This window comes from Mchenga conophoros, linkage group LG3 (genome assembly GCF_057382185.1).
Source record: "Mchenga conophoros isolate Kocher_MC1m ecotype Shallow Benthic linkage group LG3, M_conophoros_male_GT1.1, whole genome shotgun sequence".
In the NCBI taxonomy this organism is placed as follows: Eukaryota; Metazoa; Chordata; class Actinopteri; order Cichliformes; family Cichlidae; genus Mchenga; species Mchenga conophoros.
This window is the reverse complement of record NC_140528.1, coordinates 64,022,421-64,028,522: the sequence shown is the minus strand read 5'-3', so window position 1 is coordinate 64,028,522 and position 6,102 is coordinate 64,022,421.

The following is a 6,102-nucleotide window of genomic DNA, read 5'->3' as shown; positions in this document are numbered from 1 at the left end:
AAGTTTTAATTGAATGTCCAAAGAAGACTTAAAGGAAATTCATCATTTCAAATAGTCTTTCCACGAGGTCAGAAGTTTAACTGAGACATCGAGCATTGATCAATGAGGTGCAGGTTACAAAGTCTTCTTTTATGAAACATTTCCAAAATGCTACAAAAAAAACAAAAATCATCCATGCATTCTTTTCTGCTTATCCCTTCAGGGTCGCGGGGGTGGGCGGAGCCTATCCCAAAAAATTTCATCCATCCATCCATTCGCTTCCGCTTATCCATTTCAGGGTCGCGGGGGTGGGCGGAGCCTATCCCAAAAAATTTCAGTAGTTACAAAATTAAAACAAAATTAGCACACGATAAAATGTTCAGTTTAATCTTAAACGTGCCAGTTAGAGAGGTATGAACCCTTCTGGTTGCATTACGTGGTCCCCAGATGATGAACCCTGCAGTTTTAGTGACCTCATCACATCTCCTGTGCCATCCAACCAAAATATCAAATTTGACGACCATGCTAACAGCAGAATGGATGTTCACAGGCAATAATCCAGTAATCGAAGTAGGAATTCATATCAAAATTGAAGTTTTTAAATTGATTTTTCTGTGTGATAATTAGCACTGCTGCGTCAGAGCAGCAAGGTTCCTGGTTCTGCCTGGTATGTTCACCATGAGCTTGTGTAGGTCCTCTCTGGGTACTCCAACTTCCTGGAGATGCAAAAGCAGACGTGTTTGGACAGATGGAGTTGAACTGAAAGCAAGAAGTTTATTTAGGCTGAAGGGGGATGATCCAGTGAAGGCAAAATATCACGTGACCAGGACGTGTAGGAGTGAATAGTTGTGCACCTGTCAGTGTTAACTCTGTGATAGACTGGCAACCTATCCTGGACGTACCCGCCTCTTGCCCTATGAAAGCTGGGATAACCTCCAGCACCCTGTGACTCTGAGTAGAATAGTCATAATAAAATAGATGGATGGTGGGAATGTGAAACCTTAAACGGTTAAACTTGTTTTTAGAATCCTTGTAAAGAAATTTATCCTAAATTTATAAACCACAATTTGTGACTTTCTGCTGATGTTCTCTGAACATTTTTAGATCTAATTTTATCCAGTTGCGTTACTGTTTATATTCCCCTGTAGTGTGTGAGTGATCTGTGGGTGGGGTGTGGGTGGTGTCTATGGGCAGTCACACTGCTGTTTGTTGAACTGTCAACATAACAGATCCAGACACACAATAAAAATAGCAGCTAACAATTGTTCTTCTCAGTAAAGTTTTCACAATTATCTCACTCGGAATTAACGATTTGCACCAAGCTTCACTCTAATACAGTTTTTCAGCCCTGCATTATTTGTCATGCACAGTTGCAGCTACTGCAGATTGTATTTTCCCTGGAGTCAGCTTCACAGATGAAGGCATCACGTATGTATCCGTCCTTGTAAGTGCATGGAGGTGTCTGAAGCGCTTATCCTTAATATTTAGTCTCCTTCCTTGTGCTTAGTGTTCATGTAAAATATATGAATACATTTGTCTCTGGAAAACTACACTGAACAAAAATATAAACGCAACACTTTTGTTTTTGCTCCCATTCCCCATGGGATGGACGTAGAGACCTAAAATTCATCCCAGATACACAATATAACCATCCCTCCCAAACAGTGGTCACAAATCAGTCCAAATGTGTGGTAGTGGGCACATCTGCCATATTGAGATAATCCATCCCACCTCACAGGTGTGCCACATCAGGATGCTGATCTGACATCATGAGTAGTGCACAGGTGTACCTCAGACTGCCCACAACAAAAGGCCACCCTGGAATGTGCAGTTTTGTCTCACAGCAAAATGCCACAGATGCCACAAGCAATGAGGGAGCGTGCAATTGGCATGCTGACAGCAGGAATGTCAACCAGATCTGTCGCCCGTGCATTGAATGTTCATTTCTCAACCATAAGCCGTCTCCACAGGCGTTTCAGAGAATATGGCAGCACATCCAACCGGCCTCACAACCGCAGACCTCGTGTAACCACACCAGCCCAGGACCTCCACATCCAGCAGGTTCACCTCCAAGATCGTCTGAGACCAGCCACCCAGACAGCTGCTGGAACAATTGGTTTGCACAACCAAACAATTTCTGCACAAACTGTCAGAAACCGTCTCAGGGAAGCTCAACTGCATGCCCGTCGTCCTCATCGGGGTCTTGACCTGACTCCAGCTCGTCGCCGTAACAGACTTGTGTGGGCAAATGCTCACATTCGATGGCGTCTGGCACGTTGGAGAGGTGTGCGCTTCACGGATGAATCATGGTTCACATTGTTCAGGGCAGATGGCAGCTGAGAATGTCCCAGTTCTTGCATGGCCAGCATACTCACCGGACATGTCACCCATTGAGCATGTTCGGGATGTGCTTGACCGGCGTATACGACAGCGTGTACCAGTTCCCACGAATATCCAACAACCTCGCACAGCCATTGAAGTGGAGTGGACCAACATTCCACAGGCCACAAGTGACAATCTGATAGACTCCATGCGACGATGTGTTGCACTGCATGAGGCAAATGGTGGTCACACCAGATACTGACCGGTTCTGGGTCCCCAGACCCCCAATAGCGCAAAAAACTGCACATTCCAGGGTGGCCTTTTGTTGTGGGCAGTCTGAGGTACACCTGTGCACTACTCATGATGTCAGATCAGCATCCTGATGTGGCACACCTGTGAGGTGGGATGGATTATCCCAATATAGCAGATGTGCCCACTACCACACATTTGGACTGATTTGTGACCACTGTTTGGGAGGGATGGTTATATTGTGTATCTGGAATGAATTTTCGGTCTCTACGTCCATCCCATGGGGAATGGGAGCAAAAACAAAAGTGTTGCGTTTATATTTTTGTTCAGTGTAGATTGTGCATTCACCTGAGCACTAACAGTGTATTTGAATGGTTCAAATACTGAATACTGGAGGTTTAGTTAATATCTCTGTTCTGTTCAGGCCCCTAACATCCTCCTCTGCCACACCAACCCTCTATGTCCTCCTCCACTGCATCCATGAATCTCCTCTGAGGTCTTCCTCATTTCCACCTTCAACACCCTTTGTTCAGTACATCCACCACCCCTCTCTCAGCCTTCCCATTCAACCCGTGCCAACCCTCTGAGACACTCATTTCTCTCTCTCCAAACAAGTTTAACATCTTCAACTAAACCAGCCTTCCTTTCACTCTTGCTGTGATTTTTCTGCCATAAATCACCCCTGAAGCTTGACTCCCAACCTGCACTTCTCTCTTTGCGGCCCATTGCTGTGCATGGTTGACTCCAGTTGTTTAGACTTTGAATGTTTTCATAGCAGATCATATTTTTGAGCCATCGACCTCTAGGTTACGGGTGCAGCACACTTCCACTGCAAAACTCTGCTACACCCACTTTTACCAGCACACTAAAAGTCCCGTTTTTTTCAACCAGGAGGAAAAACAAAGCCGTCCTCAGGGAGGTTAAAAATGCAGCTTTAGCCATTTTTTATTGTTAACATCACTTACTTATTCTAATAAGGTGATCCAGAAAATTGAGATTGCCAGACTTTTAGTCTAAGCATGTAAATGTTAGTAAAGTCAACAACAAAAGTCCTCAAAAGCTGAGAAAATTCAAAAATGTATTGAATTGTGTTGCAGAAATTTTAAGTTTTCTCTACATTTCCATCATTATTTAAAGCTTCACCTTCAGGTCAACACAAATGTCACTTTTAAAATACATTTCTGTCTTTTGCGGCTGGTGCGCTGTGCAACACAAAACAGCAACATGCTGACTGTGACCTTCAAATGCCATCGCACAATTCAGCGTTTTCATCAAAGGAACAGCACGGCTTTGCTTCAGGAACAGAGGCAACCTATGGATTAGAATTCATCTGAGGTCGAGCGCCACAGAGAGCTGAAAGCCCGAAACGTGTCGAACGATGTCTCTGCACAGCGATGTGGCTTTGAGCTCACAGCATCTGCTCTCTTCCTTAAGCTGTTTGTGCCACGAGTGAGTCTGGGTGGACTTTCAGTGGTGCAGGTAAATCTATCAGACACTGCTGCTACAAAGTGCTGCGGCTTAGATGTAAAGTGAATTCAACTTTAATGCTCGTGTTAAAGGCTTTTCTGTCAACGTTTAACGCTTCGTACGGACTCTCAGAAGTCAAACGTAGCTCGGTGTTCACTTGTAAACTATTTCCCAATCCCATATTTTATATCACTCTTATAAATAATAATAATTAGCATTCTTCTACCTTAAAGAAAAACTAACCCATCCACTTAATCAGGATATTAAACTTTGGATTAAACTATTAGACTAAATTGCTTCTGACTGGCTGAAAGTCCCACATATTGTTCCAATAATCTCGAATGTGACCTCTGAGTCTGTGCTTCCTTGCAGCTGAGGAAACCCCCTCCTCCTCCAAAGGTCGCACCATGCCGCTGCTCCTGCAGTGACCTCTGACTCCCCTTTCTTTTGGCTACTGGGTCAGACTGGCGGCACTCTTCTCACAAGTTTAAGGCTGAAGCACATTTCCCACAGAGGCCGCATCGACCATGAAACTGATAGACTTGTATGTTAAACTCTGAAATGTGAGTTTGTCAGTTTCATAAAGCCGTGCGTACACAGGCTGCTCTTTCACAGATCTTTTTAAAATTGTGTTTATGAGCCTGATTTGCTTCAAATGGATGTGAATGGACGCCTCGAGTTATTAGAGAAATTAAGACATCATGAGAGGTAAAGTGAAACTCGGCACACGCGGGGGTGAAAGAGACGTTTTTTAATGACCTTAAAATGTGCTGCTGAATGTGAGACGTAATGAAGATGGAGTGTTTATGGTTAGGTGCACACCCACGCATTTTTCACCTGCATGGTGTACCCAGGAAGGAAATCCTATAAATGTCAGAGACATTAACAGGATATAGGAAAGCCCTGATTCCAAGAATACTTCCTTATTAGTGAACCAAACAGTGCTTTAAACTAACTAAATACATTTACTCAAGTACTCTACTTAAGTACAAATTTGAGTTCTTTTCTTCTTCTAACCCATTTTCACTCCTGCTCCACACACAGTGTTTCACTTACCATTTAAATAACGTCGAGATTTCTGCACGAAAAGGTTAAAAATGTGACCTGGAGCGCTTCAGATAAAGTTTCCCAGTACTTTACTGGTCAAACTGGTAATAATCTACAGACAAAATCATCAAAAAACCAGCCACGGACACTTTTCTGCACTGATTATCTTACAACATGTGGCACTAAATGAGGGAACCTCGCTGCCACACACTCGGTTTGGTTTAGTCTTGTGTTCCGTTTTGATTAATTCATGCTTTTGTTTGAGGTGTATGTGAGATATTAACCACGCCCACATGGGTGTGGAGAGTCTCCTCTTGGTCCGGCTGCCAGCTATTTGGAGTTGATTATTGGAGCGAGATAATTGGTGTGGGCTTGGAGGAAGACCAAGAAAGGAACTTTGAAGCGTTACTTGAGGAGTTTGTCCTACAGTTCTGTCAGAGAGGCTGTAGAAGCAGGGCTCAGTGAGCTTTGTTGAGCTTGAGCTGGAATGAATTTGGCTTTCTTATATATTTTTTTTTTATCTGCTTCGCTTATGCAGAACCAGTAATCTGGTTGGGAGACTTTTAGTTGAAAGTCATCTGAAGGAGCCACGTTTTCACCGATTCTTTTCTTTACAGAATGCTAGTGCAACATAAAGTCTGTGCTGAGGGGAAGATGATTTATCTGTGGAAGCTGTTAACCGTTCTCTTTGACAAATCTTACAGAGATCGCTCTGAAAAGGAGAAAATATCCAGTGAGCAGCAGTTCTGCCTTGTTGTTGTTAGAGGAGAATAAACAGACTGTTTCAGCTGATAAGAAGTCAGTAGTAACTCGACCACATTTTACAGCACACATATGCAGAAGAGCGTCTCTGAATGCAAATGACCTCCACAGACACTAGATCTCAGTCACGTCAACATGAACCAAACTCTCTGAGCAATGTTTCCAGCACCTTGTTGAATTTGTGCCATGAAGAATTAAAGCAGCTCAGCAGGGGAAAATGATCCCACCTGGTACTAGCAAGGTGTACCTAATAAAATTACCAGTGAAAGCAGTTTA